Source organism: Chionomys nivalis, chromosome 1, assembly GCF_950005125.1.
Source record: "Chionomys nivalis chromosome 1, mChiNiv1.1, whole genome shotgun sequence".
Lineage (NCBI taxonomy): Eukaryota > Metazoa > Chordata > Mammalia > Rodentia > Cricetidae > Chionomys > Chionomys nivalis.
In genome coordinates, this window is record NC_080086.1 from 26,741,291 (window position 1) to 26,754,933 (window position 13,643).

Genomic DNA, 13,643 nt, shown 5'->3' on the forward strand with positions numbered 1-13,643 from the left:
AAGATTTATTTTCTGGCTATGACAAACAAAGCTGCTATGAACATAGTTGAGCACATGTCCTTGTGGCACGATTGAGCATCCTTTGGATATATACCCAAAAGTGGTATTGCTGGGTCTTGAGGAAGGTTGCTTCCTAATTTTCTGAGAAATCGCCACACTGACATTCAAAGGGGTTGTACCAGCTTGCATTTCCACCAGCAATGCAGAAGTGTTCCCTTTTCCCCATAACCTCTCCAGCATAAGTGGTCATCTGCGTTTCTGATCTTGGCCATTCTTACAGGTGTAAGATGGAATCTCAGAGTTGTTTTGATTTTCATTTCTCTGATGACTAAGTATGTTGAACATTTCCTTAAGTGTCTTTCAGCCATTTTAGATTCCTCTGTTGAGAGTTCTCTGTTTAGGTCTGTACTCCATTTTTTAATTGTTCTTTTTAATTGATTAATTTTTTTTTTTTTGGTTTTTCGAGACAGGGTTTCTCTGTGGCTTTGGAGCCTGTCCTGGAACTAGCTCTGTAGACCAGGGTGGTCTCGAACTCACAGAGATCCGCCTGCCTCTGCCTCCCGAGTGCTGGGATTAAAGGCGTGCGCCACCATCGCCTGGCAATTTGTTAATTTTTTTAATTTGTTCTTTTGATGACCAATTTCTTGAGTTCTTTGTATATTTTGGAGATCAGACCTCAGTAGCATTGTTTGTCATAGCCAGAACCTGGAAACAACCTAAATACCCCTCGATTGAAGAATGGATAAGGAAAATGTGGTACATTTACACAATGGAGTACTACACAGCAGAAAAAAATAACGACAGCTTGAATTTTGCAGGAAAATGGATGGAACTAGAAAACATTATTTTGAACAAAGTAACCCAGACACAGAAAGATAATTATCACATGTACTCACTCATAGGTGGTTTTTAAACATAAAGCAAAGAAAACCAGCCTACAAATCACAACCCCAAAGAACTTAGACAACAATGAGGAGAGTAAGAGAGAATTACATAGATAGATCTAATCTACAAGGGAAGTAGAAAAATATAAGATCTCCTGAACAAAATGGGAGCATGGGGACCTTGGGAGAGCGTTGAAGTGGGTAGGGGAGAGGCAGGGAGGAGAGCAGGAATAAAAATAAAAAGATTTATTTTCTATGCATACAGTGTTTGCCTGCATGTTTGCCTGCATGCTGGAAGAGGGTACTAGATCTTATTCTAGATGGTTGTGAGCCTCCATGTGATTGCTGGGAATTGAACTCAAGACCTCTAGGAAGAACAACTAATGCCTTAATCCCTGAGCCATCTCTCCAGCCCTTAAAAACATTTTTTAGTTCCAGAAAGCTAGGACGGTTACACAGAGAACCCTGTCTCGAAAAAACAAACAAACAAAAACAAAACTGTTTTTTATACATTTGTTTATGTGTGTGTTTGGAGGAAGGACAGGCTTTTGCCACAGAACACATTTGGAAGTCAGAGGACAATTTGCAGGAGTCCCATCTGTCTTTTAGCCATGTGACTTCTGGGGATCAGACTCAGGCTGTCAGGCTTGGTGGCAAGTGTTGTTACCTGCTGGCCTCACACTCGCAGAGATCCGCCTACCTCTGCCTCCCTAGAGCTAATATTAAAGGCATGTGCCACCACCGCCTGGCTCCTCTATCTATTTTTATACTTTATATTTTGTGTATATCTAGAAACAATATGGAATATTGTTTTATATGCTTTTATTTTATTTATTTATTTTCTCTGTTATGTAGCCCTGACTGTACCAGAACTTGTTTTGCAGACCAGGTTGGCCTTGAATTCACAGAGATCCATCTGCATTTATCTCCTGAGTGCTCGGATGAAAGGTGTGTGCCACCATGCCTGGCTTTATATGCTTAATTCTTTTTTCCTTGTGAGATAGGGTTCCTCTGTGTAGCCCTGACTGTCCTGGAACTCACTCTGTAGACCACAAACTCAGAGATCTGCCTGCCTCTGCCTCCCAATGCTGAGAATAAAGGCATGTACCACCACCTCCAGGCTGTTTTTAAACTTTATATTAATGACATTGCAATAAATGTATCATATACAAATTAATACATTTATCCAGTCATTCATTTAAAATATTTATTTTGTTTGAGTATGTTTGTGTCTGCTTGTCTGTGTGTACACTATATGCGTGCAGTGCCCAAGGAGGCCAGAACAGGATGTCTGACCCCTGGAAGTGCAGTTACAGATGGTTTGTGGGTGCTCAGAACCAAACCCACATCTTCTGTAAGAACAGAAAGTACTCTTAACCACTGAGCCATTTCCCCACCCTCATCTCCATCTGTTTTGGTTTTGTTGTTGTTATTTTTATATTTACTTATTTATACTTTTAATTTAGGATGACCTGGAACTTTGGAACTCGATAGCTCAAGGCTGGTTTGGAACTCTGGTTCTCCTGATGCAGACACCCAAGGACTGCCTATTTTAGCTTCTGGTCACTTCTTATGTCACTGTATCCCATTTAGACATAAGAATGCTAGGATTACAGATGTGAGTCACCACATCTGACTTTTTAATTTTATTATTTTTTTTATTTTTTTCATATTTATTTATTTATTACGTATACAATATTCTGTGTGTATGCCTGAAGGCCAGAAGAGGGCACCAGACCCCATTACAGATGGTTGTGAGCCACCATGTGGTTGCTGGAAATTGAACTCAGGACCTTTGGAAGAGCAGGCAATGCTCCCAACCTCTGAGCCATCTCTCCAGCCCCAATTTTATTGTTATTTAAGACAGGATCTCACTGTGTGGTCCTGGCTGGTCTGGAACTCCCTATGTAGACCATGTTGACCTTGCACTCAAAAGATCTGCTTGCTTCTGCCTTCCAAGTGCTGGGATTAAAGGCACATGCTTGGGCAGGCGGTCCTGGGTTGCAGAAGAAGGCAAGTTGAGTTAAGTTGGACCACGGCTGGGTAGGGCCGCTGGACCTTAGCCCCACGTAGGAGCTGCTGGACCTTAGCCCCACGTTGGGCCCCACCTGTAGAAATTAGCTCAATTTGAGAAATAACCAGGCTAGCTAAAGGATAAAACAATTATATTTTTATTTATTACACGTGAAAAACTCATGAAACAGAAACGAGAAGTCCAAGTTCAGCTGTGCCCTGCGGGAGTCACACAGAGTGCACCTGACCATGTACCCCTTTTCTCTCTATTCCAGAAAGCCATGCCTTGACTGGGATCCATCTCTTAAAGATAGTTGTCTAACAAGGTTTCCCCATCAGCTGGGTTTTGAGGAAGGTTGTTTCCTAATTTTCTGAGAAATTATAATACTGACATCCAAAGAGGGGCTGACCAGTTTGTATTCCCACCAGCAATGCAGGAGTGTTTACCCCACATCCTCTCCAGCATAAGTTGTCATCAGTGTTTTTGATCTTAGCCATTCTTACAGGTATAAGATGGAATCTCAGAGTGGTTTTGATTTGTGTTTCTCTGATAACTAAGGATGTTGAGCATTTCCTTAAGTGCCTTTCAACCATTTAAGATTCCTCTGTTGAGAGTTCTCTGTTTAGGTCTGTACCCCATTTATTTATTTATTTATTTATTTATTTATTTTTTTATTTTTTTATTTTTATTTATTATGTATATAATAGTCTGTCTGTGTGTATGCCTGCAGGCCAGAAGAGGACACTAGACCTCATTACAGATGGTTGTGAGCTACCATGTGGTTGCTGGGAATTGAACTCAGGACCTTTGGAAGAGCAGGCAATGCTCTTAACCACTGAGCCATCTCTCCAGCCCTGTACCCCATTTTTTATTGGATTATTTGTTCTTTTGATGACCAATTTCTTGAGTTCTTTGTATATTTTGGAGATCAGTCCTCTGTATGATGTGGGGTTAGTAAAGATCTTTTCCTATTCTGTAGGCTGTCGTTTTGTCTTGTTGACCATGTCCTTTGTTTACAGAAGCTTATCAGCTTCAGGAGGTTCCATTTATTAATTGTTTCTCTCAGTGTCTGTGCTACTGGGGTTATATTTAGGAAGTGGTCTCCTGTGCCAATGCGTTCAAGTGGATGTCCCACTTTATCTTCTATGAGGTTCAGTGTGGCTGGCTTTATGTTGAGGTCTTTGATCCATCTGGACTTGAGTTTTGTGCATGGTGATAGATATGGATTTATTTTCATTCTTCTACATGTTGATATCCAGTTATGCCAGTACCATTTGTTAAATATGCTTTCCTTTTTCCATTTGATATTTTTGGCTTCTTTGTCAAAAATCAGGTGTTCAGCCGGGCGGTGGTGGCGCACGCCTTTAATCCCAGCACTTGGGAGGCAGAGGCAGGTGGATCTCTGTGAGTTCGAGACCAGCCTGGTCTACAAGAGCTAGTTCCGGGACAGGACAGGCCACAGACAAACCCTGTCTTGAAAAAAAAAATTCAGGTGTTCGTAGGTGTGTGGATTAATATATGGGTCTTTGATTCAGTTCCATTGGTCCTCTTGTCTGTTTTTATACCAATACCAGGCTGTTTTCAGTACTGTAGCTCTGTAGTAGAGTTTGAAGTCAGGGATTATGATGCCTCCAGAAGTTCCTTTATTGTACAGGATTGCTTTGACTATCCTGTGTTTTTTGCTTTTCCATATGAAGTTGAGTGTCGTTCTTTTGAGGTCTGTGAAGCATTTTGCTGAGATTTTGATGGGCATTGCATTGAATCTATAGATTACTTTTGGTAAGATTGCCATTTTTACTATGTTAATTCTCTCTACCCAAGAGCATGGGAGATCTTTCCCTTTTCTAGTGTCTTCTTCAATTTTTTTCTTCAAATATTTAAAGTTCTTGTCATACAGGTCTTCCACTTGGTTAGAAGTTAATCCGAGATATTTTATGCTATTTGTGGCTATTTGTGAAGGGTGATATTTCTCTGTTTTCTTTCTTAGCCCATTTATCATCTGTGTACAGGTGGGCTACTGATTTTTTGAGTTAATCTTGTATCCTGCTACATTACTGAAAGTGTTTATGAGTTGCAGAAGTTCCTTGGTAGAATTTTTGGGGTCACTTATGTAAACTATCATATCAAGAACTATATTGAATAGATTTCGAGAGTGGACAACCTAGTCTTGTTCCTGATTTCTGTGGGATCGCTGTGAGTTTCTCTCCATTTAGTTTGATGTTGGCTGTTGGCTTGCTGTATATTGCCTTTATTATGTTTAGGTATATTCCTTGTATCCCTGCTCTCTCCAAGACCTTTATCATGAAGGGATGTTGTATTTTGTTGAAGGTTTTTTCAGCATCTAATGAGATGATCATGTGGTTTATTTTTCAGTTTGTTTATATGGTGGATTACATTGACAGATTTTCATATGTTGAACCATCCCTGCATCCCTGGGATGAAGACGACGTGATTATGATGGATGATTTTTTTCTGATGTGTTCTTGGATTCGATTTGCCAGTATTTTATTGAGTATTTTTGCATCAATATTCATGAGTGAGACTGGTCTGTAATTCTCTTTCTTAGTAATGTATTTCTGTGGTTTGGGTATCAGGGTAATTGTGGCCTCATAAAAAAAGTTTGGCAATGTTCCTTCTGTTTCTATTGTGTGGAACAATTTGAGAAGTATTGGTATTAGTTCTTTGAAAACCCTATAGAATGCTGAGCAGAAGCCATCAGGTCCTGGGCCTTTTTTTTTTTTTTTTTTTTTTTTTTTTTTTTTTGGTTGGGAGACTTTTGATGACTGTCTATTTTTTTAGCAGTTATAGGCCTATTTAATTTGCTTATCTTGTCTTGATTTAATTTTGGTAAGTGATATTTATCCAGAAAGTTGTCCGTTTCCTTTAAGCTTTCCAATTTTGTGGAGTACAGGTTTTCGAAATATGACCCGATGATTCTCTGGATTTCCTCCGTGTCTGTTGTTATGTCTCCCTTTTCTTTTCGATTTTGTTAATTTGGATATTCTCTCTCTGCCTTTTGGTTAGTTTGGATGAAGGTTTGTCTATTTTGTTGATTTTCTCAAAGAACCAACTCTTTGTCTCACTGATTCTTTGTCTTGTTTTCTTTGTTTCTATTTTGTTGATTTCAGTTCTCAATTTGATTATTTCCTGCCATCTAGTTCTCTTGGGTGAGTTTGCTTGTTTTTGTTCCAGAGTTTTCAGGTGCTATATTATCTCACTAGTGTAGGATTTTTCCAGCTTCTTTATATAGACATTTAGTGCTATGAACTTTCCTCTAACACTGCTTTCATTGTGTCCCATAAATTTGGGTATATGTGTGGTCATTTTCATTGAATTTTAGGAAGTCTTTAATTTCTTCCTTTATTTCTTCCTTGATTCATTGATGATTCAGGTGAGCATTGTTTAATTTCCGTGTGTTTGTGGGCTTTCTGGAATTAGTGTTGCTGTTGAATTCTAATTTTAAGCCATGGTGATCAGATAAGATACATAGGGTTATTCTAATATTTTTGTATCTGTTGAGGTTTGTTTTGTTACCTAGTATGTGGTCAGTTTCTGAGAAGGGAGCTACATTCTTTATAGAAAGAAGAAATAACTGTTCGAACCGATAGTGGCCACCACCACCACCTCTTCCTCCTGGTCTTTCCTCTTTTTCTTATTTTTTTTTCCCACCAGGGTTTCCTTTCCCTCTGTAGACAGTAATATCCTTATTTCCCTAAAGCTGCTGGTGTGCGCAGTGGTCGTCCATCTCCCTCCCGATTCCTCACATCACAGTGGATAAGCAGGGATGTAATTTGGTGGCAATATTCAGAACACAACAGTCTGGCCCTCCTTTTGTGGTATCCTCAAATGTTCATTTTTCTTTGGCAGACATGATCTCCCACCTCTCCAAGCATTTTCTGGAAAATTCTGAGGAACTGACTGAGGCATCTGACAGCTTCTTGAGCCTTCCTCGGGCATTTGCAGGAAGAAGGCATAGGACGGCATTCTGGCTTCTCAGAATCTCCTTTGTCAGTGTTTAGTCTTTTTCCTCAGGGAGGAATGGGGGTCACAGGGTTTGGCCAGCTTTCACTTGCCTGCCGCTGTGAGGTGGAGCTCAGTGTCTTGCAGTGGCTGTGGAAGCAGGAACCAGACACTATCTTTTTTGTTGGGTTTTCTTTTGAGATAAGGTTTCCTGATATGTCCCTGGCTGGCCAGACTGCAGTAGGCATTCTTCTTTAATCAACACTGAGAGTTTCTCTAGGACTTCAGCTTCTAAATATTGAAAAAATTAACTAGGGGGTTGGAGAGATGTCTCAGCAGTTAGGAGCACTGACTTGGTTTGATTTTCAGCACACATATGGTAACTTCAGTTCCAGGGTGATCGGGTGCCCTCTTCTGGCCTCTGAGGGCATCAGGCACGCAAATCATAAACACCCATGTACATAAAATTAAAAAAAAAAATTAAAAAGTTAACTGGGACCTACTGCAAATTATATCAAAACAATACATATATGTATTACTCATATATATGTACATATATATACAAACACAATACATACTACCACATGTTCTCTGTTTCTATTTACATTGCGATCTCCAACAGGTCCAAACTGAGAGAGTCTGCTGTAGCCCACACTAGCGTAGAACTCAATATATGGTGACCCAGAATGACCTTGAACTTCTGGTCCTCATGACTCTCTGCAGTGCTAGGATTACAGCTCTGTAATACCGTGCTTGGTTGGTGAGACTGAACCCAGGCCTTCCAGCATGCTAGGCAAGCCCCTATCAAGTGGGCACATCTTCAGCCTCCAGTCTCTTAATATGAACACACCGGTCATTAAGTTTCAACATATGAATCTTGGGGAACATATTTAACCACAGAACGTCATCTCAACTGGCCTCTAGGTTTCTGTCTGTTATCATCTGCAGGGCCTTCCGTCCTGGAAGACCCTCCCCCCACTTCTCTCAAGTTACCGCTCCTTCTTTTCCTCCCTATCGTACTTCTGAAACCCAATCTCCCGGACAGCTGTGCTCTTGTTTCTGTATATGCCCTTGTAACTGCTCCACTTCCTTGTGGTCAGGCCAGGTACCTAGCACTGGCCAATGACTGTAAGCAAGACTGAAGTGTATTGTTTCGAAGCCAAGGTTCTGCTAAAGTGTGCTTTCCAGTTTCTGTCTCCTCACCTTACACAAGCCACCTGTTCTGTGTGGCGTTGCTGTAAGAGGGAGAAGGCGTGCAGCTGGCAACAGACTTGTCTTGAACAACAAATAAATCTTTATGCTGTTAAAACCATAGAGTTCAAGGTTACTGCTTAAATAACCTAATACAACTGTTTTTGTTTTGGGGGCAGGGTCTCATGTAGTTCAGGCTGACCTCAAACTTACTAGGTAGCTCAGGATGGCCATGAACTCCTGATTCTCCTGCGTCTGCCTCCCAATTGTGGGCATCACAAGTCGGAACTATCACTCCTGGCATATATCTCTATCTCTATATCTCTGCCTTGCTATATAGTTCAAACTCACTATGTAGGCCAGGCTGATCTTGACCTTGCTGCAATCCTTTTGCCTCAGCCTCTTGAGTGGTAAGGATATAGGTAGCAGCAGCATGCTTGGCTACCCATTACCCATTCATAAGAAATGTGTGTGTGCATGTGTGTGTGTGTGTTTGTGTGTGACTAGAGATGGAATGTAGAACCTTATACATACTTCCGGGATGGGCTCTACCCTAAGTGATACTCAGCTTGTTAAAATTATCATATTTCATATATTTGCATATATGCTGGCCTGCATGCGCATGCCCGAACTCACAGGTGGGAGGTCAGAGGGCAACTTTCAAGGGTCACTTCTCTCCTTCCACCATGTGGGTCTCAGGGTTGCTAGGCTTGGCAGAGCTGCCAGGCAGAGAGAATAAATAGGAAGGAAGAAGGGGGAGGAGCAAGAAAGGGAGAAGGAGAGAAGGACTTCAGGGGTCAGCCCCCCAGTCACCCAGCTTCACAGCCACCAGATTAGCTATACAGGAAGCCATGGAGTAAGAAGTAAAGAAAGATATAGAATAGAGAAAGATAAAGCCCAGAGGCAAAAGGTAGATGGGCTAATTTAAGAAAAGTTGGTTAAAATGGATCAAAGACCTCAACATAAAGCCAGCCACACTGAACCTCATAGAAGAGAAAGTGGGAAGTACACTTGAATGCATTGGCACAAGAGATCACTTTCTAAATAGAACCTCAGCAGCACAGACACTGAGAGAAACAATTAATGAATGGGACCTCCTCAAACTGAAAAGCTTCTGTAAACCAAAGGACATGGTCAACAAGACAAAACAACACCCTACAGAATGGGAAACGATCTTCACTAACACCACATCAGACAGAGGTCTAATCTCCAAAATATACAAAGAACTCAAGAAATTGGTCATCAAAAGAACAAATAATCCAATTAAAAAATGGGGTACAGACCTAAACAGAGAACTCTCAACAGAGGAATCTAAAATGGCTGAAAGACACTTAGGGAAATGTTCAATATCCTTAGCCATCAGAGAAATGCAAATCAAAACAACTCTGAGATTCCATTTTACACCTGAAAGAATGACCAAGATCAAAAACACTGATGACCACTTATGCTGGAGAGGTTATGGAGGAAAGGGAACACTTCTGCATTGCTGGTGGGAATGCAAGCTGACATCTAATCCCTTTGGATGTCAGTGTGGAGATTTCTCAGAAAATTAAGAAACAACCTTCCTCAGGACCCAGTAATACCACTTTTGGGTATATATCCAAAGGATGACCAATTGTGCCACAAGGACATGTGCTCAACTATGTTCATAGTAGCTTTGTTTGTCATAGCCAGAACCTGGAAATAACCTAAATGCCCCTAGATTGAAGAATGGATATATAAACATGGTACATTTACACAATGGAGTACTACACAGCAGAAAAAAATGACAGCTTGAATTTTGCAGGAAAATGGATGGAACTAGAAAACATTATTTTGAGTGAGGTAACCCAGACACAGAAAGACAATTATCACATGTACTCACTCATAGATGGTTTTTAAACATAAAGCAAAGAAAGCCAGTCTAGGGGCTGGCGAGATGGCTCAGTGGTTAAGAGTATTGCCTGCTCTTCCAAAGGTCCTAAGTTCAATTCCCAGCAACTACATCATGGCTCACAACCATCTGTAATGAGACCTGGTGCCCTCTTCTGGCCTGCAGGCATATATGTGGACAAAATATTGTATACTTAATAAATAAATATTAAAAAAAAGAAAGCCAGCCTACAAACCACAATCCCAGAGAACTTAGACAACAATGTGGACACTAAAAGACTTACATAGACCTAATCTACATGGGAAGAATAAAAAGACAAAATCTCCTGAGTAAATTTGGAGCATGGGGACCTTGGGGGAGGATTGAAGTGGGGAGGGGAGAGGCAGGGAGGGGAGTAGAGAAAAATCTAGAGCTAAATATCAATAAAAAATACAAAAAAAGAGAGAAAAGTTGATTAGAAATAAGCCAAACGAAGGCCAGGTGTTCATAAGTAAGATTAAGTCTCTGTGTATTTATTTGGGAGCTGGTGGCAAGCTTCAAAAGAGTAAAAAAACAAAACAAAACAAAAAAACCCAACTATAGAAAAGGTAGAAGTCAACAGAGAAAAATACCTGACATTGACTTCTGGCCTTCTTATGCAAGTGCACACATCCGTGTCTGAGCACTTGCACACTCATACATACACACATACATACACACAGGCACACAGGCACACACACACCAGTCCCTGTCCTAGTCATACAACAGGGACTCCAGGGGTTGGTGATGACACACTGAAGAGCCGAGCCTCCAGTCTGCAGGGTCACAGCTCAGCTGAGCATCAGGGTTCAGTCAAGCTGAGAGACGAACATCACGTGAGTCCAGAAGGACAAACAACTGGGGAGACGGACAGATGGAAATTTGAGTAGGTCATGCTAACAGTGGCGACAACTGAGCTGAAGCCAGTGGGATGGTCAGTTCTCTGCCTGTCCGTCTCTTTTTTTTTTTTTTTTTTTTTTTTTTTTTTTTTTGGTTTTTCGAGACAGGGTTTCTCTGTGGTTTTGGAGCCTGTCCTGGAACTAGCTCTGTAGATCAGGCTGGTCTCGAACTCACAGAGATCCGCCTGCCTCTGCCTCCCGAGTGCTGGGATTAAAGGCGTGCGCCACCATCGCCCGGCTCTGTCCGTCTCTTGATGCACACACCGGGTGGTCAGATGACAGGTCCTTTGGGGTCATTGCCAGCACAGTGTTAGTGTCTTTTTCTTTATGGGAGCCGGATGAGGGTGTGGTGCTCCTTTTAGCTCTGGTGTGTTTGGTCAGTTCTCCGGCCTGTTTTTCTTGACATGATACGATATGCTCACAGGGTCCCAATGACTTTGATAAGCTTATGGAGCAGTACCCTTTCTCCTCTGAGGAATGAAATTATCAGTCTGTGCCTCATGGTGGTGCTGGGCAGGTGGCGATGTCTCCATACACGGTCAGGTGCAGAGTTAGCCCGCTTCTGCATCTGCACTCAAGATGGAGTTCAACAGTCCTTGTCCAGTACATCCCCTGCCTCTAGAGAGACACAACCAGAAAAGCCACTGCTTTGGACAATGTAAATTACTTGGATGGGGCACAGACTGATGTCAACAGTGGAGTAATCCTGTAGATGGGGGTAGGAAGGCTGGGATGCAGAGGACGCTTCTGGACCAGTGTGATGGCTTCATAGGTAAAGCCTCTTGCTTTTTTCTTTTTCTTTCTTTCTTTTTTTTTGGGTTTTTTCGAGATAGGGTTTCTCTGTAGTTTTGGTGCCTGTCCTGGAATCCTGGAACTAGCTCTTGTAGACCAGGCTGGCCTCGAACTCACATGCTTCCTGAGTGCTGGGATTAAAGGTGTGTGCCATCACCACCCGACTAAAGGCTCTTGCTTTGAGGCCTGACTATTCGAATTCAATCTCTGGGACCCACCTGGTGGAAGAAGAGAACCAACTCCTGTAAGTTGTCTTCTGACCTCCACACATGCATGTACACATGCACATGCTTGTGCGTGCGCGCGCACGCGCACACACACACACATGAAGCACCTGCACTCCTGGATGGTTTGCGAGTTGGGCAAGGGGCTGGAGATTAAAAAACACACAGAGACACGGGTCACTCTTGAAACAAGAATGCCAATTTTATTGTGTTCCAGGGCAGCTTAAGCTCTCCTTAACTAATGGCCACGCCCCAGCTCTTGGGAGTTTTAGCTGCAAACCCACCAGAAATCACTCCCCTGCCATCAGGAACTCATGAAGGTCTCATGCTCAGAGCAGCTGCAAGCATAGTAAAAACAAGCTGTTCACTCTGGCAGGTAAAGGGTCATAGAAAGTTCAGGGTCTTTCACCTGAACACACGCATGCACGCACACATGCACAGAGCATAACTTAAAACAAAGAGGATTGACTAGGCGGTGGTGGTGTATGCCTTTAATCCCAGCACTCGGGAGACAGAGGCCAGCCTGGTCTACAGAGCGAGTTCCAGGACAGCCAGGGCTGTTATACAGAGGAACTCTGTCTCGACAAACAAAACAACAAAAAAACCCAAAGAGTATGATTGTTACCTCCCCTAAAGATGGGTGTGCCTCTTTCACAGATAAAGTTTCATCAGAATTAGGGGCTTGATGTCTTTGCTTCATTGAGGTCTAACTTCCCCATTATAGAGGATGGAATCCTGTTACTTCCCAGTCAAGTTCTTCAGTTTCAGAACAGATAGCAGGACACCAGAAGTTCAAGTGTGCTGTAAATCAGCCAATTACAGACTGATGTAAACAGACCAGGCCTGAGTCCCCTTTACTGCACACACAGACATTTTCAGGTGACTCGTGGAGTTCAGGGCGGGTGAGTACAGAATGGCCTTTCCCCACCTGGCTTTGGAAGTCACAAAGAGTCCGCTGTATTGGCTGTAGAGGTAGACACACACACACGATAATAGTAATAATAATAATAATAATAATAATAAAATGTTAAAAACTACACTAGGGAAATAGCTCAATGGGATAGCACTTGTCTAGCATGTTTAAAACTCTAGGTTCAGCTGGGCGCACACCTTTAGTCCCAGCACTTAGGAGGCAGAGAGGCAGAGGCAGGCAGATCTCTCCTGTGAGTTCCAAGACTGCCAAGACTACACAGAGAAATCCTGTCTTGAAAAACTAAAATACCAAAACAAAAAACAAAAACAAAAACAAAAAAACCCTACAAAACAATAGTAAAAAACCTCTAGGTTAAACCTACAGTACAACCCTTCTCCCAAAAAAACCTCCAAAACAACAGCAAAAAAACAACCAAAACTTGGGTGTGTGAGTTCAAGGCCAGCGTGGGCTACATAGTGAGTTCCAGGACATCTTCTGCTACAGAGTGTGACCTGGTCTCAAGAAAAGGAATCAAAAAAAGAAAAAAAAAAACAAACAAACAAACAAAAAAAAAACCCTGCTAGATATGGTGGCACTCACCTGTGTCCCAGCATTCATGAGGCAGATGGGAGAATTGTCATAGAAGTTGAGGCTAGCCTGGGCTACAGAGTGTGACCCTGCCTCAAAACAACAGCAAATCCTCAAATAAAACCAACCTCCCACCTCGCAAAAACAAACAAACAAACAAACAAAAAGCAGCTACATATGTGATCTTATTTTGTGTACTCAAAAGAAAAAGTTAGCTGGGCAGTAGTGGCGCACGCTACTGCCCCACTCAGGAGGCAGAGGCAGGCTCACTACGGAGTAAGCATTCA